The sequence below is a fragment of the Doryrhamphus excisus genome, chromosome 10 (genome assembly GCF_030265055.1).
Source record: "Doryrhamphus excisus isolate RoL2022-K1 chromosome 10, RoL_Dexc_1.0, whole genome shotgun sequence".
NCBI classification, from domain to species: Eukaryota; Metazoa; Chordata; class Actinopteri; order Syngnathiformes; family Syngnathidae; genus Doryrhamphus; species Doryrhamphus excisus.
In genome coordinates this window covers 17,148,057-17,169,399 of record NC_080475.1, presented here as the reverse complement: position 1 = coordinate 17,169,399, position 21,343 = coordinate 17,148,057, and the positions used below count along the sequence as shown (strand labels likewise).

The window sequence follows — 21,343 nt, the reverse complement described above, 5'->3', positions numbered from 1 at the left end:
CGTGGGCCGCATTCAGTTAACAAAATTGTTCGTGGGGCCAGAACATATATTTAACACACACACACACACACACACACACTATATTATGCTTATAATTTTCCTTGAATTATTTATCTAATTTTATCTGTAAAAGTGTTATACTATCAGCTTTATGTTCTCATGCCCCTTTTTTCAGGACCACATCAAAGTATGTAATTTAATTTTACAGTTTTGTTGTTTTTTTTTTGTTTTTTTTTTACTAAATAAGACACCCGACTTGCAAATCATGTTGCCAGTTTGTATGTTAAAAGTTGAAATACTTAGAAAGCAACTGGCGGGCCGGATTCAAACGCTTGGTGGGCCGCGTGTGGCCCCCGGGCCGTACTTTGCCCACCCCTGTTTTATTGCTTGCGATTTTGATGATCACGGCTTACTACCTTTTTGATTGGAACAGGGTAATTAAAGGCATAATCCACAAGTACGGTATCTGCTACCTTCCTTTCTTGGTCAGTCGTGGGGAAAAATGTCACAAGAGCCGATTAGCATCCGTCTAATTTTTGGAAAATATAAACATAAGTTTGCATAATTAGGTTAAACAGCAAGCTGAATAATCTTGTCATGTTTCTGGACTGTGAATGAAGAGGAGTTCGCACAGGCAGGGGATTAGAGGACGCCAAGTTTCAATCATTTTGTGGAAATGACGTGGAAGACCTGGAAGCGTGTTTTTGTGTAGATGTTGGAACAATTGGTCTCTTCTGTGCTCCTCCCTAGAATAGCAGACGTGCGGGGCTGGTAAGAAAATTTGTCCATTTAATTTCCTCGAGTAATGAAAATGTCATGCACCATTTAATAAAACTGCAAGAAAAAAGTCTCGAGTTTACAAGCTGCAGATAGCGAGCACCCTGTGGATTTGAAAGTTTGACAGTTGCCCTTTTTGATGTTTTCTCTGACTTCTTTTTTCTGGCTTGGTGTGATTCCAAATGAATCGTAATAGCCGGGATGTAAATGTGAAAATGAGACGTGTTTGGTCTTCCCGTGACGAGCCGGAGTGCTGCTGGCTGAGGCAACTGATATCTCTCCCCCTTTAAACTGCAAATTATTTTACGTTTATGAGTTTGTCTCATCTTCAAGGTCAAAAATGTAATTTTTGCTCTTTCAAAGGGTTATAACCTTAAAAGAGAAGCTCCATCCTTGTTGATTAATGAGAGACTCCTGCTTTTGATGTTTCAGCTGTGACATTTTCAACTTTAAATATTTTATATGCATACCTGTGGAAAAAAAGGAAGACATGCATTCATGTGGAATAAACGCTATTGCAGAGAAGGAAGGCTGGGCTGGGTATCATTTTAATAGAACAGTTAGAGTGCAATGGTTTTTCTTGGTGATTTTTATTTGAGGTTTTTATGTGTGCGCAAGCTGATTTAAAGGTATACTAAATCATTGGGGATGGGGAGTGGTGGATTATGCATTTAATCAAGGGGTAGGCCTTGGGAGAACGGCTGGCCAAGTCACCGGGGCATCAGTGAAGCTTGGCTCTAACATGGGACCAATTCTCTTTGTTCTTCACCATAATGGGCCATTTTCACATCATTTGGAATGAAAAAAAGGGGAGGGCCTATGCTTTTGTTCCTGCCGTGTCCCCACTGATCGCAGGAATGTTGACTATAGAAACGCACTGTATGGATTTGATACAAATAAGGCAGTTGGTCTAAAATATACACTTTATGCTTTCATTTTCATTATATGCAATTCATTCAATATTTACTTTTCTTCGGATGCTTGAGGATAAGCGGCATAGAAAATGGATGGATGGATGGACTCAGGCTCCCCCTACAGTTCTGAACTGTCTTTTGGCTCTCGTAAATACAAATTGACAACATTAAATATAAATTTAAAGGCAAATAATTAAAATCTGGGATGCGCCGATCTATTGGCAACAGATCGGTATTGGCCGATATCAGTGAAAAAGAACGGTATCGATATCGGCCGATACTTCGCCCATCCGCTCCGCCCCCGCAGCAGCACCCAGAACAAGAATATCTGCTGATATACAGTATATATATATACTGTATATCTGTTTAAAAATAAATAAATAATAAAAATAAAATAAATAAACTGTATAAATGATTATTATATAATATAATAATCTCATCCATTTGCTTTCTTTGCTGAAATATAATTATAGAATTGGACACAATCCAGACAGTAACAAATGATTTTAGTGTGTAATTCAAATCTTCTATATTTTCTGAAGTACTTTTGTACTTTTCTCGCCATGCAAAGGGAAATAAATATGAACGGGTTTATCTCAGCTACCACAGTTTTCACCATGAAATTGAAGTGGTTAGTTGGATTGCCTGTTGACGTCATGTTACATGTTTCATGCTCTCGATACCGCAATATGGCCATATGTTTAATAAACACCAATCATTAGCCAATAAGGTTTTGTGCTTACCATAGTGTTATGTTAGCCTAGTGTCACCGTCTCCAAGATGTTCCCATTACCACCAGTTCTTTGAAAATTAATACATGTGCTTAATGCTTGATGACTTGCTTTCTTGCTGCCCGCAAAGCGTAATGTTTAATTTAAAAGTCTTCGCCATGCAACTGCCATAGGTCGTAATCAAGCTGGCAGTGCATGAATCAAGGATGAACTCTGAAAGCAAATGGAAAGTTACGGCAACACTTCCATTTAAGGCAGCAAAGACATTATTTGCCGTGTGAAAATAACTCCATGCTTACATTATTAGCAGGTATGTTGAGTCTTGAACATGCATATTGTATGTATGTGCTGTATGTATATGCATATGTATATGTAAATGTATACGTACATACCAGTGACGTGTGGTGAGGTTCATGGCTGTTGAGGCATTAAATGTCCATGCAGGTTACTTGATAAGAGGACAACCACAAAAAGGAACTCATTGACTTAAAAAGACAAATATTAAAAACCTGCTGACTTTTTGTCTGTGCAAGAATGGCTGACAAAGTACGAGTACTTTGTCAAAAAATGTCGTCAAAGTAGGATGTGAGCAGGGATGGCCATGCTGTGTTTTCTTTTCCTATTTGCTCCTGTGGGGGATTAATGCTGTCAATCAGTTTGACTGGCACCTCTCAAATCACACCCTTGCAGCAAAGTGGCTGATTTTGTCAGCAAAGAGAATAGTGTTATCGGTACAACCTTGTTTGGAGACTCGCAAAACCGCTAAAGCCGCAATTCATTGGAGATCTGTTTACAATCTGCTTCGGCCATTGACTGCTAAACAGCCCGCGCAGATCCATCCTGGGCCACTCTGAGCAGGAGCGGAGCAGAGCAATTACATCCTCAAACAGCAATCTGAAGCTGGGACGCCACGCAAACAGACATCAAGTACACACACAAACACTGACAGATTCGGTCACAAGCAATACGTTTGCTCAAGACTTTATGGAGTCTTGTTAAGCTTTGTGTATAAATATGTCTAGCCTATCTAATGTTGCATGCTCTCTGCCATACCTGGGTTTTGCTGACGTGGACGTTCTAGCGTCTAATTTTACCTGTCATGATTCCCATGCTGTCCATCAGAAAGCCACATCCTGATCCTAGGGTTTCCTACATGGAGGAAAATGTTTTAACTGCTTTCTGTTCTCACGTTTGGAATTGTTGCAGATGGAGCAAAATACGCATTATTTTAATTTGATGCTGTAACACAACAAACATGACCAAATCCCCAGTCCCTTTTCCCTGAACCAAAGGAAAACTACAATAATGTCCTTTGGTTATAAAGAGAAGGACATTGATCATCAGGTTGGCACATTTGGAAGTGATTGACTCTGAACGCTTGGTTTCAGAGAGGTTTTTCTAACACCAGCTCGCTGTGACGTCACAAGGAGCCGGACTTCCATATATGGGCATGCCCTGTAGGCCAAATACGCTCTCGGACTGCGTAAAAAGACGGTCTTAGAAATAAATGATTTATATGTTTTCTCTACATGGCGTTATGGAATATCCTCACGGATCTTTTTTGCAGTACATTTTGAGAGATTACTTTTATAGTTATTACCCTATATCTCCACACCCACACCCAAGTCATATCATAACCTTCCAGCTCAAAGTCCATGCCTTTGTCAGCATTAATCCCAGTTTCTGAGATTGTGATTACTTTATGGTCATAGAAAACACACAATTCCTTCATTCCTAAAATCACAATTATTAAAATGTACTCATCTGGTAAACTTTCAACCAGTTAAAGTAAGCATCAGAGCAAACAACAAAACTTAATACATTTCTTCTCAATAGGAGAAGAGAAATTTATCCAGAAAAAACTAACAAAGAAATAAAAATGTCATCTATTGTTCTCACTGGACTGAATAAATAATAACTCTGCTGCTTGCTGCCAATTTGTCTCAATTCCTGGAATTGAAACTTGGGGTACAGAAAGTCCCAAACTGTTGAGTATGGAAAAGATAACCCCGGCATGTATGCCTTACAAAGCAAAGTTAAAAGCTCTAAAGATATCATAAGAAGATTAACGCATTAGGGGCGTGGTCAGTGCATCTTATTGTTTTGCCCAGCCCGCTGCTTATCAACACCTGTTATTGTTAGATTGGACATATTGTTACCTTTTTGGGGTGGGGCAGCAAATTATGATTTCACTCACTGATGTATATGATGACAAGGTTGGTCAGCGGCATACCATAAATTCTCTTTCAGTGCAGCTGAAGCATCCTGCTATATAATACCTGTGACGTCATCCCAATGAAGTATAAATGCCCACACATGACTAATTATTGTTCAGCATATTACACATCTCGTCTCAGATTTTACCTTAATTGCCTTATATTAAGTGTGCTGTATATGAATTTCTGTGTAACAAAATGCCACAATAAGTGCCATTTATGGTGTATAGTTGTTACAATATAAGCCCTGTGCTGAGTGGATCCTTTGGCATTAAACCCGATGATGTAAACAGCTAAGTATATTACTTCATCCATTAAATGATTTTAATAGTTGACTTACATTATTGATTTTATTTTACAGTCTTAAATATATCATCGATTGAAGCTTTTTGTGTGGAAGATGAATTGTATTCGTCTGACTTTTGGAGGACTTGTAATATTGTGACATTGGAAGCCATAAAAGACGTCAACTTGACAGTCAATGTGTGTTCTATCAGTGTTGGTCCTGCCTATACATCGGCATCGGTGGAGCAGACAGCGATCACAAGAAGCTGTATGAAAGTGGGAATCGTACCTTCTAATGCAAATTATGATGGAACGCTTCAGTGTACAGTAATTGTATTCAAACTAATCATACCTGGGATTCATTTTAAATGTACATCAACTTGTTAAGCTCATTTGGAGACAAACAAGCAAAAGTGCACAAAAAGCTGATCTATTTCTATGCATGTAAGCAATTTTTAAAATTGTAATTTTGGCTATTTATGAGATTCAGAGTGAATGATGATATGTTACAATTAGTTGCAGCAATTAGTGTTACTGTTAAGAAGCCTTTTTGTTTTCTCTCACCCATACGGAATGTCACAAATAAATCCTGGCTTGCATTTGCATATTAATTGGATCTGAGACGTCAAGCATCTTTCATTAAGCAAAATGATCTGCATATTTGGAGACATAAAATAGTTTATTTCAATGTGGGAAAAGAAGTCATTGAAAATTGACCGCGTACGGGATGTAAACTTTGGCTGATCCATTAAACCTTTACCCCCCCGCCAGTGGATGCAACACAAAGCGACAGCGGGCTGATTAACAGTGTGATGTTTCAAACAAAGCCACGCCAAAAGGAAGGGAAATAAAGGAGCATAGCAAACCCTTTCTATTTCAAATTTGTTGATATGTATTATCAACATAATAGCATTTTCTACAAAGATGACACGTTGCTGTTTTCCTTGATAAGCATTAACAATGCAACCAGTGTGATTGTTGTGTGTCATATGGATAAGCTTGGGGGGGGGGGGGGGGCAATGCGTGCATGCACCAACCTTGAAACTATATGAGCGAGCCAGCACACATACAGAAATACAAAATGTTCAGCATTGGCATTTCTTTCATTGAATAAGTCAAACTTGCATTTCAATCAGCACTTTTGTTTATCTTCTTTTCGGCTTAGGCCCTCAAGGAACCCAACCGCACGATTATCAAAATCCCTTGTGTCATCTGCACTTGTCTTTCAAACTTATCCTGAATAGCTCCAACTCTGTTGGGCTAATTACTACAACAGCCCACCTCCCTTGAAAGCATCATTTGGACATATTGTCCTATTGTCTAAAGATTGTGTAGTCGTCGTGATAAAACGCTCCTCGTCTTCGGGTGCTCTGTTCTTCAAAAGTAAGTCAAATCCCAGGACAATAAAAAGTGGATGGAGGCGGATCTTTGTGTTTGTTTGCTGTGTCTGGTGGCCAATCGAAAGGCAAAAGTGACATTGCTTGCTTCGATACAATTAAAGCACGGAGGCGTAATGGGAAGGCCTACATATTTAGGGGCCAGACTTTTGAATAATTTGATTAGTTTGCCGGGGACTATATCTGGGGGATTATGTAAATGGCAGTGCCCCCTCGCACAATTCGTTTGAACTCTTCAGAACTCACATCTGCCGGGGTCGACAGCTAGACAGGACGGCCGCCTTCTTGTAGCCTGATTCCTCCATGTTGGAGGAAGGTGCTGAAAGGTCATTTTCAGTACAAACAGACTCGTCCTGAAAGACCTCTCTATTCCAAAGTGCTTCAATCCATTTTGCGTTGATGCCCATGCAATTATTATTTTCTTTGAGTCAACAATAGCTGAGCGTAGGACAATTAATGTTGTATACTAATTAGCCAGACTCTGCGCCTGTTTGTCAGCGGTAGCCTCCCGCAAGTATATGTACACACTGGAATCTCTCAGACCTGTTTACAATACATTTAAGAATATGTTGGCCTCTTCCTCTGTGTCCTCTGCTTATTCTGTGTATTTCTGGGCGTCCTCTGCTTATTCTGTGTATTTCTGGGCGTGGACATATGTTTGTGTTGAGCACTATGGCAACCAAAGTCAAGGTGACCAAGCACACGTTACACACCACAGATTACTGGCTGGAGACATTGCAGTCACACACCGCGAAACATTCATCCGCAGACTGATTGTTGGCATTTTAGAGTTCATCCTTAGGCTGGATTTATTGTTTGGGGGAGTGTACTGTGTACTGTGTACTGTGTACTGCTTGGGTAGTAACTTACAGCATGTACCCCAACTGGCCACAACACTCGCTACACAGGACAATGAAATGGGATCCAATGCAAGAGCAGTATTGAAAATGTACAAATACTGTACAATAACTACTGCTATCATGAGATCTCACAAGATGAGAACGTGAAATGTGTCGCGATAATACATAAATAAATGAATAAATTCCACAATAGTCGCCAGCCTTTATACATTATATTGCCATGCGTGTGTTTTCCTTGCCTCTTGCCAACAAAAAGGCAACAACGAGGTGAAATAATGCAGTTGCTGAATGGGGTGCAAGAGACTGCAGACTCATCAACATCGCTGAAAACGAGGGGCTTCCTGACCCCATACAGAGGTGGCCCCTTATATCGGGAACTGTCGTCACAAAAATTCACAAACTAGATGGAAATGCAGCTAGTAGACCTGAGTTCAATTCCACCCTTGGCCATCTCTGTGTGGAGTTTGCATGTTCTCCCTGTGCATGCGTGGGTTTTCTCCGGGTACTCCGGTTTCCTCCCACATTCCAAAAACATGCTAGGTATGAATGTGAGTGTCTATATATGCCCTGTGATTGGCTGGCGACCAGTCCAGGGTGTACCCCGCCTCTCGCTCGAAGACAGCTGGGATAGGCTCCAGCACTTGAGGATAAAAATGAATGAATCAATCAATTAAGGCAATTAAGTTGGAGCAGGGCGGCACAGCGGTCGAGTGGTTAACACGCAGACCTCACAGCTAGGAGACCGGGGTTCAATTCCACCCTCGGCCATCTCTGTGTGGAGTTTGCATGTTCTCCCCGTGCATGCGTGGGTTTTCTCCGGGTACTCCGGTTTCCTCCCACATTCCAAAAACATGCTAGGTTAATTAGCCACTCCAAATTGTCCATAGATATGAATGTGAGTGTGAATGGTTGTTTGTCTATATGTGCCCTGTGATTGGCTGGCGACCAGTCCGGGGTGTACCCCGCCCCTCGCCCGAAGACAGCTGGGATAGGCTCCAGCACCCCCCGCGACCCTCGTGAGGAAAAGCGGTAGAAAATGAATGAATGAATGAAGTTGGAGCAGCTAGCCAAACCTCCATTTGTTGCACTGCCAGGAGACCACTGGACAGTTGTGTCAAATATTGATGAAGGTGAGCAAAATATTAGCTCTTGGTATGATGTATACAGTTGTTTAGCCTGGCACCGGGCGCCATTATGACAAAGCGGCAGTATTCCCAACAATTCCCAAATACACCACTGTATGTTTAGCAGCTGGCTGAAAATCTGGTGGGCTCACAGTAGCACATGCTCAGTAAATACAAGCAACGTGTTCCTGTACATGCTTGCACCGCGTCTGCAAATGTATGCTGAGCCTTTCAGATGACATATTTGGGACTTTGTGGCGCCAACAACATATAATACTGAAGAAAAACATGAAATAAAACATGCTTGCTTTTTTACACTTTCCTCCGCAAATATATTGAAGCCCATACTGTAATAGAAATGTGAGTGATCTCCTAGTGCAACTCTTTCCCCTCTCACAGGACCAATGTCCTGAAATTAGGATCATAAAAAAAGCTGAACGAAATCTCCCACTTCCCCTCTTGGAGAAGGTTTTTGTTTTTGTCCCAGGAATGTATGCATGGTTACTTCTCTGTCAGGAGGAAGGAGACAAGGACGTACTGTAATTATGTTCAAAGATACAAATTGAGCCTTTTTTTACATCAGCATCAGTTTTGGAAAGTTGAAGCATCCTCTTTTGTGGTTGTCATGTGCAATTGGAGGAGTCTGCTTGCCCTGGCGTGTGACCACTTGTTGAAGGGCTTGGGAGTGATTTAGGGGGGGCAGCTGGATAACAGAGATTACATTTATCTGCTCTGAGAGTGCTTTATTTTTGCAAGCAGCTCTCGGCTCGTAGTTACTGCTTTCATATCTTGGTGGTGGATTTTCTGGAACATGTGAAATGAATATGACTAAAGAGAGTGGAGGTGTGGAAAAAAAGATGAAGAAAATTGGAAATTGCTCGGGGAGGGGGCGGGGGGGGCAGCATGAAGTGCTGAAGTGCTAAGTGCGGATTTCTTCCAGCTCGCTGAGAATAAAATAAAGGGAAAGGGAGGGCAGACATTAATAAATTGTGTTGACTTTGTAATTGTGCACATTAGATTCAACATATTTTAATATGATTTATTCAATATTTTGACAAAATAGTCTTTTAATGGGTTCATGACTTCGGAGCTAATTGAAACTTTTTCTAACCTTCCTCATTGTTTGCCTCAGCCTATGAAAAGCACTTCAGGCTTGTGAGTGTGATTGTTCCGTCTTGCTACGTGTGAGAGGATAGATATGTAGCTGTTATTACCCAGGAGAGGTCAAGGGTCAAGCATTAAGAAAGCTGCCTGCATGGATTGCTGTATTAAGGATTTCACTCACACGTTGGTTCATCAAATACTCTGGTGTCTTTTCTAAATAATCAAGGAGTCCTTGAGTGTACAAATTTGAAATCTAATAAATAAACACAAGAGACTGTGATTTAGACAAAGGATCAGATGAAGTGGTCCAGAGTGCCATTTTGAAGAGTTTTTCCTCTTAATTATAGACCAACAGAGCGGCGTTTAAGGAGCCTCTCACAGGAGCAGGGATGCCCTGATGGTGGCATCCTGTTACTTTGACTTGGTGTTGTTTGACCTTCTACACTGGAACAGTTTGTTTCAGCCCCATTCCTCTCAAATTCAGGAAAACAATGACGCTGCGGATGGAAGTCATACCTCGCCCTATTAAAAAATCCATCCAGAGTGAAGGCCAAAATATAACAGGAAACTGAACGGGTCATTTGCACACAAAAATGGTTGCAAGGGGACTGCAAGTTTTTGTATTTTTCCCTTTCCATTAAGATGATATACAGTATCTACAGTACGTATCTGCTCAAAGTTACCTTATTTGGAGGTCTCTGGTTTGTTTCTTGTCAGAATATCTAAAGAGGAACAAGAGTGAGCATTATCACACAAACTCAAAATAACCTCAGAAATGAGGCAGTCCCTTTTTTGGTCATGATTCCCCTAAGAGAAGTAAGTGAACAAAACTGTATTTACAGTCACGGGACAGCATAACCTTGACTGAGATCCTGGCAGAAGGCTTTTCTTCACAACAGTGGCTTCCTATTTACTGCCGTAAAAGACACGATGCAATTGCCTCAAACATTGTGTTAGTTTGCGCTGAAGTAAAATGTCTGCCATCTCCCTGCAGATGTATTTTCCATCTCATGTCATACATTTGCCACATATGCTTTCTTGAACAGTTCATGAGAACAAAAGACATGTTCAACAAGTAGGTTTTCAATTGCTCTCTATTTTTGGATCCACTTCAGCCACACAAAAAAGGTCTGCCTGTTCCACAACATGCCTCACTTGTGTTTTGGACTGCATTTTGTCCTTGAAAAGGACAGGAAAACTGACAGTCCGTGGGTGTGTGCACACCTCTGTTAGTGCACCACTCGGATGGGGCTGGATGGCGTCACAAGTGACACAGATTAGGGAAAGTGACACTTTGCCTTGAAAGACTCCGCAGGGCAGTTAGATAAGGAATTTAGTGGCTTTATCATGAATGCCTATTTTTCATTGAAAAGGGTAAGGCACTTAGGATATACTTAGGATATAGCAGTGGCCTTTCAGTCTGGTGATAAATTTGCAAGAAAGTGGAAAAGGTTTTGGAGCTGGAGAGCAGATTAGCAGGATGCAAATAGACAGTAGAAGTGACATGCTGTATAATAGGTAGTATTAGTTGCTCTGAACCAGTGGCTGATACTGCAACCGTTCATGTCATCACCTGTCCTGTTCTTTTTGCAATGTCGTATGGTATCCTTGTAATAAGTCAGAACCATTTCTGACCCCATGATTGACTTTTCTTTTTGTTTTGTTTTTTTATACCTCTCTTCTCCTTCTCTTTCTCCCTCGAGTGCTTTCTCCTGGGGGGGTATGTCTTTTTGGCCGGGGTCCACACTTTGATTTATGTTGTTTCCAGAAGTCATAAAATGCAGTCCCCGGCCAGTTTTTCTGTCACTGTTAGATCTTCTGTCTCTTTAGCCCCATTGACTCTTCTTAACCCCCGCCAACCTTCTTCATGTTGGAGCAGCTGCTTTCCATTGCCTTCACACATATCTGTACAGATATCCTTTGATTGTAATTATTTTGCCATAAACTGTGTCTGAATATGCTAACATACACCACACTAGTGAAGATCTCCCAGGGTTCTATCCAGGCACTGTGGTAAAATCAAAGAAGGCCACTCAGTCACTGACTGACACTAAACAGAAGTTAGTGAAGCCAAATGCTGTATTTTCTGGACTATGAGTCGCTCCACAGTATAAGTCGCACAAGTCGCAAAAATGCATAATTAGGTAGAAAAAAACATACATATGTCCCACTGGATTATAAGTCGCATTTTTGTGGGTAATTTATTTTACAAACTACTTGACCAAAACAGACATTATGCCATCTTGGAAGGCAAGTTCTAACAATATTTATAATTTTCAATAATAATCGAAAACAGACTGAATAGGTGTAACACAATGGTTATTCAGCTACACGAAAAATAAACATAAACAGAAAAGGGGTCCAGTGTTTATTTAACATAAACAGTCACTCTGGAGTATAAGTCGCAGGAACAGCCAACCTATGAAAAAAAGTGTGACTTATAGTCCGGAAAATATGGTATTGTATTTCACTTTGTTACCTTGTTACCTTTGTTCCCATGCATTTACTCACACCCCCCAATGATATGTAAAAGTGGACCAAAGTTAATCTAGCAGTGACCTCAATACAGTGTAATATGAGTGATGGAAGAAGGTGAGCAGGAAGTAAAGACTACAAGATAGTAGTTTGAAGGAGGCCTTGCAGAGGACAATCAGTGACCCTATATGGGTCCCTTTCCTGCATATCCCAGCATGTTGTGAGGGAAACTGATAGGCAGGTGAAATATCGGCCACTTACAGAAAAGAGGCACTGAGGACAGACAGACAGGCAGGCAGAATGGATATGGATTGAGTCGCAAGGCTGACACGGCCTTCCTAAGGAAATGAATATTCCTTGTAAAGTACACTTGGTGACACTAAGTTCTGAGGACTCAACACAAGAGCAAAGGCAATCCATTCTTCACTTTTAGTTGCCGCTCAAACTACCATGATTCTAAATTGTGTTCCATCACATTATGTGGCACTTAACATTCTATATTAGGGTGGTGAAATGATGACAAAGCAGGGGAGATTCCATATGACTGTACTGTAGTACTGTAGTAGATCTATATCCCATTTAATACCATCCAACTGCACATTAAGGAATTCACGTTTAGTGCATGTGGAGAGCAGAAGTGGATTTTTTAGTCCACATTTGAGTTGTTTGAATGTGTATGCAGTACATTGGAACTTTGGTTGATGTTTTGCCATATGTTATCTTTCACAATTTGATCATATGAACTTGTTTTATTTTTGGAATTCATTGTTCCCTAACTTTTTGCTAATTTGCTGTTTTGCAGCCTTTTTCAGTTTAAATTAATTACCTTGTCAAAGTGCTTTTTGTCTAACCCCCCCCCCTGCTTTTGCATATGAGAGCTCTACTTAAAACTGCATTAAGATCCAAATATGCCAAATTCTAGCTATTTTTCAACTGGTCTTAAGATTTTGATGAGGGCCATGCGACAGTACCTCTCCACCACTGCAGGCACATTATCATGGGATGGACTTCCACTTAGTATCAGATGAAGGCGGTGCGGTGGAGGCCCAACTAAACATGCCCAGGGGGCTGGAATGAAACCAGTGTCTCATTTTCAGGGGCAAAACAAACACATACAGGGGGCAGACATGGCACATGTCACATCTCCCTTAGCTCCCCTGTCACCCCCGGGGGCTGTAGGCAGAGGCGAACTCTGCTGCGGTGATGCCCCAAATGTACATCATGTTAGTCATGACATTTGGCTTAACCGTTGAATGTTCCGTGCAAGATACCCTCATCTTCCAGTTCTTCTGGAGGTCACCAAATTGACCTCCCAAGGTTGAAAAGTAGCACCAAGCGGACTGTCCCAGATTGATCAGCACTTGAGTAGGCGCCAAGCAGGTGTATAGCTTTACAGCAGCAGGGAGGGAGGGGGTTAGTGCTTTTCAATAGTATTTCAGGATATCCTTGCTGCTGTTGCTGCAGTTTTTGGCAGACTAGGAGCTGTGACCAGCATCGGTGTTCAAACAGGCGGTTCTTAATGTTCCCCAGCTCTTTGCCTCACGTCACTTGGACCTCATCCAGCCTAAGTTGTCATCCACATTGGCTCAAAGTAGCGTGGGTGTTGTGTGTAGTTTGCAATAGGTTCAAGACCATTTCCATTTCTTTATTTGGATTGGAGGTCAGTAGCGGTTACCAGAGTGGTTGTGACGTTCACTCACTGAAGCAGAGCCGAGACATTTTTACAGTTTCTGGGGAAATGAGTTACAAAGATGCATTGCTAATAATCTCACAATACTGCCTTGAAATCACTGAGATGTAAAATTAATTATTGCAGTTGTTTTCAATTGGACCTTCATGTTTGCCTTCATTGTTTGAAATTAAAAAAAAAGTAACTTCATTGTGCGAGGAAAAAAAGCAAACGTACATGGGTTCAGCTGGCTTAGACGGTGTGTATCAGGATGTACTGTATGTATTTACACACGCTTTCAATGACTAACGGGATAAAAAAGGGAAATGAAGCCCATCAAGCCCATGGGCTCTTAGTTTCTCCCTCACAGAAAGTTGGCCACTACTGCTGTTCGCTCCCCTTAAACTGGGCTAATACTTGTCTATTCCGATTAGGATTAGTGTGTGAAGCATAGGCTCAGGGACCCAGGGCTTGTAATCTAATAAATCGAGGTTTAAAAAAACCTGAGATTGGTTCACAGAGGCCTGGGTTTTACTGTGGCCATCTCAGAAGGGGGGATTAACACAGCATTTGGTGCTGTCACTGCACACCAACTATTCTGTTCTTCCAGGGAAGACAAGCCAAGCGACGGAGGAATGACATCTAACTGGGAGGGGGTGGCGTAGAAGGGCTGGCATAAGCTTTATATTGCCTAACAGACAGCAAATTAGACTCGCGGTGACAAGGTTGGGTAAGACCTTGTACAGAAGGCTTTGTTCCATAGGCAGATTAAAGGACCTTGACAGTTTTTACGGTTTCGGATCATGTCTAACATAGGAGTCAATGCTGAAGCCCTGTTGCCACATAAATGAGGGCACAGAAACGTAAACTGTCCTTTCCTTTCCCTGAACTAGAAAGGATCGTGTCAAGAACGTAGCAGGTAGAGTAGGCTAACTCTCCATTATTTTATAGAATCTGTCTTATCTGGTGCTCTTGTTCAGACGAGCATTTCTCAAAAAATAAAATAAAACAACGTAATAAACCAACGCAGCCTCCAGTGACTGAAGTTCGAAGAGCTTATTTGGTTAGAAGTCATACATATTCAGAGTGTTACCTTCTGTTATCTACTTGGTCGTCTTGTTATTAGTAACAATATCAAACACAGGGAATTCTTGCTGCACGTTCAAAGGCTGGAAAGTCCAAGCAGCACATCCCAGCTTGTGCACAAGCTCCCTTTTCTTTACTTCTGAGGGAACTGTTAGTAATATCAGCGGGCAATTAGCTAGGAAACGAGAGGGAAATAGAGAAGCCAATTACTTCTGCGAGTTAGCTAAAGGCCATTTTAAACTGTGTGCCCATGACATAATAATGTTTATGGTAAATATTATCGTTGGAGACAGGGAGTGCATGGCGTGAGAGGCGAGGGTGGAAAAAGGCATCCATCTCAGATCGAGAATAATTTATTAAGATCTGAGATGTGGCAATTACGTGGAAAGGACCAAAAAGAAAAAAAAAAGAAGCAGCCCAACTCTCCAGGAAGCGCATACATGATTGCAATCTTGATTAAATCCCCCTGGATCTAATGAGTTGATTTTCTGCTGTTAATATTGCATTGGCTGATGATGGATTCGTTAAGATAATGGAACGAAGCTAAAATATAAATGACTCCCTGTCAAGGAGCAGATTTTTGTCATTTTCCGTCTGACACCTCTGCCATGGGGATTTAGTGAGGCCTTTTTGTGTTTAGAAGCATAAGTATGTGGAATACTAATTGCTCATGTGTGGCCGCTTGTAATACCTCTTCTCCTCTTCACCCCCCCCCCCGCCCCAGTTCCCTCCTATCATCTTGGTAAATATGTCAACTACACAGTCTTCCATGCAGAAACAAAGGCATTGAGTTACCTCTTTCTTTCATGTCGGCTCATGTATTTTAAAGGTGACAGTAAAGCAGCTGTTTCAAGTTCTTATTATGTAGAAATGATCACCCATCCGTCCATCTGCCGAGTGTGAAGGTCAGCGGTGTTAGTAAGCAGGATGACACAAATGACACAACCGTTATCCCTTAAACTAAGGAATTGGAAGGTATACATTTCCGGCCTCCATAAATTTGTGGTGTGCATGCATGTCTCTTCTCTTGCCTTCAAACGTGCAGGAAGATCGGTTCATGGGTTCAGCACCCACACACTTTATAGAACAACAACTTGAGACGAGAGAAGGAGTGAGACCACTTGTCAGTCTTACAGTTGCTTTGTCTCTGCGGGGGGGGAGCTCCAAGCATACAAGCAGACACAAAGAGTGGCCCCTGGGGAAGAGCGATGCAAGGTGATGTTGTAGAAATAAGGAGGAAAAAAGATTATTGCAAAGCCAAATACCCCCATCCCCATGTGGGAATATTAATAACAAGCAAGGTGAGCCCAATGAACTCGTAGGTGGAACTCGTTGGAAAGACAAAACTTGCCCACCTAAACATATGCACCCACCCAGGGAAAAAATATCATCAACACTCACTGAGACATTTGATTGGCAAAGTAAATACAAACAGAAGAGCACAAAGTGGTGTTTTTTCACAGAGTGTAGTTTAATCCGTCACTAAAGAAATGCTGCTCTTTAATAGTTGAAAAGTCAGCATTTCGAGAAATGCTGCCAAGTTTGCATGTGAGAAAATATGTTTTTTTCCATTGTACTTTTCTTAAAAAGAATGTTTTTTTTCAATCTAGTTCAAGTTTCTTTTAGTTCTTCAGATCTTTTAGTTGGATCTGTCCGTCTATTAATATTTACCCAAGCTGCCTACATGCGACTAAACTTTCTCCATCATCTTCTTAATGGCCATTGTAGTGAAGTTTCACGCTTGGTCTGACCCTTCCTTTGTGCCAATGATGATATTTTCCTATTTGTGTGCACTATTACTGAGGAAACCTGTCTGATTGGGGCATCCTCAGGGACCCTTTTCTTGTATGTGTCACTTTTTGTGTCCTTTAACATGGTTTTACTAGAAAGTCTTTTTTAATCAATCAAAAAGCAGGCAGAAAATAGGCTTTGTTATGGCCAGGCCTGGGGTCGTGTGATGCCTGGTGACAGCTCTTCAAAAGGGATAAAAGGGAATGTTTTGAGGCGAAAACGGGGGTTTCCATGGCACCGGCACTTGTTGCACATGGATCACTATTCTTTAGTCCTGCGTGAGATTGAGCTTTCAAAGAGCTGGACAACAGAAATTAGGCGAGGAGGGGACTGTGGAGGTAGCTGCCCCCTAAGCCCCCGACTCTTGCCTCTCCTGGGGAACAAGAGAATAGAAGCCAGACGTGACAGCGCGAAAAGGGGGCCTAGTATGTGCTGTCAAATATGCATGAGTAAATGGTCACTTTCCCATTCTCCAGCGCTTCAAACAACCCAAATGCGTTTAAAGTGCGGATCCAGGAAAGTAGCTTTAAACAAAAAAACTCTCATGTGTTATTGGCAATTTAGCGAGAAGTGTTGGAAGGGCATGGAACAGAAGTTGAATGTAGAAAGTACACAGAGCCTATAGACAAGACAGAAAGTGGACTATTCTGTGACACTTACCCTAACTTGTGGCGTAAAAGACACGCCTGTGTTTAAATCATTAAATCCTAGCCAATTTGTTCGGCCATTTTAGACCATTTGGACTGATTTTTCATGGCACACAGAATATTGTGTTCTCCGGCAATATAAACATGTAACCTACTAAAAGAACATCGTAAGTTTCAGGAAAATATCAGTTCCCAACAAAACAGGGGAGGAAAATCAGCTTTTTGTGAAAAGATGCATTTCAAGCATAACTTTGACACAAATTTTTATGAGCTCCCTCTGGTGGCCCACCAGCCATAGTGTTAAGTTACTGCGTGATGATTATAGCCTTCTACAGTATGTATCTTAAGATTAGACATTGAGTCAAGACTAATATATTAAGTCATGACATCCTGCGATTTCCAATGTGAGTTCCCTTATAGTTTGTGATTTTTTTCCTGCTAAAGACAGAGCTACTGTTTCCTCATTGACTCGCAAGCGGCACAGTTGGAGATGTCACGAGATTAGAACATGGTCATGAATTAGCCGCACTGCAGTGGTTAAGGTAATGAAAAAAGCAGCGGCTTATAGAGCGGAAATTACCAAAAATAAAACTGACTGATTTATAAACACATACATATGAATGATGAATGCAACACATGAGACCGACTTACCTTTAAGTAAAATAAATGTCACCGCTTTAAATGTCAGTGTTTCAACTGATTTTGCTTTATCCTCCAAAAAAATCCCATAATTACTTTTGTACTCCACCTTGAATTCCTCGGCAATTACATATTCGTGTCTCTTTGGGGAATGATATTGGTAGGTCAAGGTTTTTTTTGCGTGTCAGGATTCCTTTAAGCAATTTGCAATAATTTCCATAGCATCATCACCGCCACCTTCATTAACAAACAAGGTTACACACATGCTGTCTACTCTTGTGTAATCAGCAGAATGGGTTTCAGTGTTGCAAGTCTTCGGTCTATTTACGCTCACAATGTAACATTTAAAAATGGTAAATCTTGCAAAAAATGGTACATTAATATTTCATATTAAAGAACAAAAGCATCATCTTGTCGACGCTTGTAACGCTTTTGCTTTTCAGTTAAAAATGTAAGTAAACCACGTGGACTTTTGAGTATGCATTTTATTATTTTCTTCTTCAAGGTTCCCAACAATGTTGTCAGTCTGTTTAAAAGGTTAATGCAGCTGGGATGTGTTCCTTGATAGGATTTTATCATTCTAGGCATGCTCTGTTTCCAGATGAATATATTAAAATTATTACTGTGCAAACAGAGTTTCTAATTACTGACCTGCTTGCCATTGTACTCTGCGTTCTGTTTGCCCCCACCAACAGCACCCCCCCTCCATGCCTTGTTTATTTATCTGCACCAGTGAATACAGAATAGTCAATGCAATGTCATTTCCATCCACATGAAAATGATTTTGAAAATGCCAATCTTGCCTATTATACTGTCTAATTACTTGTCCGCTTTTTGATTTTATCATATATTCAGTCCTTGCAGAGGCAACATCTTAGTGGAGCTCGTCAGCTGATGAAATAGCATTCAGTAGGGAAAAAAAGAAGAAGAAAGTGCTATTTTCCGCATGTAGAATGCCAGTGATGGATTGAAGGATTCATCCATTGTGTGTGAAATTGAGATTCCTAACATCAAAATGTTAAAAAATAACACTATATTCATGTGAGGAAATGTGATTATACTGTAAAAACAAGCAGCGTAGGTAAGCATGCGTCTTTGAGATTGTTCCGGAATGTGTTTTCACGTTGATGTTCAACAAACCTTTGGCAGTAGGTATGTAAATAATGGTGACAGCGCCACTTCGATGCATTCTTATGTTATGAATGAGCCTTTGCCGGTTACAAGTGTGTCGCCTGAGCAGGTTTTTCAACTTACATTGCCAAAAATGATCATTTTGATCAGCCCAGTTGCCCCACCGCCACGACATGCCACTGTCCCTGACTGTATAGGACCGCGGTGTCCCGAGCCTCAGCAGTATGCAATATGCCGTGCAAAAGGGCAACCTTGTTGTTTATTTGTCTGCCTGCAATGTTGCATGGGGGCTTGATCAGGGGAGTTGATAGCTGCAATTTAAAAAGAGGACACTGCATCTCAGAACAAAAACAATTAAAGGAAAATTAAAGATGCCCCCCAAGGATTAAAAATAAAAAATTATCAACATGCATCCAGGAATCCGCTACAGTCCCCACCCTCAATGCACCCCCCCCCCCCCAACTCCCAGTGAAACTTATTGTGCCTGCATTGTTATGTATGATCAGATCTGCCAGTTCTTCCTCTAAGCTCCTTGTCACATTTTGACTTAATGAAGTGCAACTTAGAAGGGAATTGGGTTCATCATGCTAGTCGCACGATGCTCCCTTGTCATAGCAAACAGGAGCGGCGTGGGACTGAAGCGCTACAGCGCGAGTCGTTATCATTCCGGTCAGTCTGTTTAACACAAAATTAAACAAAGAACTAATTAGTGCCTCATGAATTAATAACTGCACTGTTGCTGAGAAGAAGTGAGGTTGCTGAGAGGAGATATAAAATAAGTAGGAAGATCAGGTTAGAATTATTATTACTTTTTCGGGGATGCACGTGTTCTCAAGGTTAGAAAAGTTTTGAGAGGATTTAAAAGTGACTCAACCAGCGTGGATGAAGGCGGTGTTTGTCCTCATGTCACTTTTAGTCAGGGTTAATGGGTGTCGGAAATTGCACCTTTGGTTTTCTGCAAATATGAAAGGCAGGTGATTAAATGTAACGTGTAATTAATGCTGCTTCTGACATGTCATGGGAAGTTGTTTTTGTTTAAAAGAACCTGTCTGGACAAACATTGGGTCATTCAGTTAACAGATTCAGATAAAATGCTATCGCTGGAGTTGATAGCTGACCTTTAAATCTACCGAAAAACACTAAAAACGTTCATAACCCCGCACCGTTTTAAAAGAATATTTTGATTGTAACTCACACGGCAGTACAATTGTTCACATGATACTGGCGGACTGAGAGCCACCACTTGACGGCACCAGGGACATCCTAAGTGGGGCCCAAGGCGGTTCCAAAAACGGTTCCAAAACAGATTGAAGAGAATGGAATATGCCATGTTATGCAGGCGGACTGAAGCCAAGTGTCCAGACTTGGATGTCTCGAGAAGCGTCCGGCTCCCCTGCCAGCTGTGGGGATTGGTCCACTGAGAAAAACAGCTAGCATCAGCTCGTGGTTCAGAGGTTCTGCCAGCAGCCTTGGGTTGGTTTTGCTCACTCTTGAGGTGGATTGTAGTTCAGTCCAAGGAAATACAGCTGGAATAGGTGCAGATTCTGGAAGATCTCGTTTCCTGTGTGGCTTATTGTGTGTAGCTGCTTTATAGGAGTCCCTAACTCAACACAAAGGGTCAAAAATTTGGTAAATGACACCTCACAGCTGGGCTGCACCGCGGTCATGTGGTTAGCGCGCAGGCATCACAGCTAGGAAACCCAGGTTCAATTTCACCCTCGGCCATCTCTGTGTGGAGTTTGCATTTTCTCCCGGTGCATGCGTGGGTTTTCTCCGGGTACTCGGGTTTCCTCCCACATTCCAAAAACATGCTAGGTTAATTGGCGACTCCTAATTGTCCATAGGTATGAATGTGAGTGTCAATTGTTGTCTATATGTGCCCTGTGATTGGCTGGCCACCAGGGTGGACCCCGCCTCTGGGATAGCTGGGATAGGCTCCAGCACCCCAGCGACCGTGAGGATAAGCGGTAGAAAATGAATGAATGAATGAATGAACACCTCACACATTCAGATTCACAGCCTGAGGAGAAAAAGAAGAAACAAGTGTTACTTGTTGCATAACTAGGAATATAGATTGTTTTGGTTCAGGAATATTGTGATTTTTCCAAGATTTTTCAAGGATATAATAATATGCAAACTATTAATTCTTCCCCTCTGCTGTCCTTTTCAGATGATATGAGCCCCCTGAATGGAGTGACTCCCCAGGAAGAGAAAACGAGGTAAGACAAATCCCCACCATGACTGATTATTGTCCCCACCATCTCTCCTGTTCATATCTACAACAATATCAGGCATCTTCATTAATCCCCATGGATCAATGTGTCTGGGGGTTGTAAAAATTGACAAATGACTTATTAGAATCCCACCATTTTATTTTCCAACTGATTAACTCACAGCAATGTCGTACACTATAGTGGCACACTGATGTATCTGTTTTCCAAAGAGGTCCCCTCTCTCGCTCTCTTGACGCGTGATGAGATATCTCCATGGTCTAAAA

The 21,343-nt window shown here is 41.5% G+C and overlaps 1 protein-coding gene across 2 annotated transcripts in view; it reads left to right on the top strand.

Annotated features, from left to right (window-relative positions):
- casz1 (castor zinc finger 1) overlaps positions 1–21,343 on the top strand; it is a 149,647-nt gene that overhangs the window by 46,567 nt on the left and 81,737 nt on the right. For both annotated transcript variants that reach the window (XM_058083441.1, XM_058083442.1), the window contains exon 4: positions 21,017–21,065. The gene's annotated coding sequence lies outside the window, so the exon portion shown is untranslated. The remainder of the gene's footprint in view (positions 1–21,016; positions 21,066–21,343) is intronic.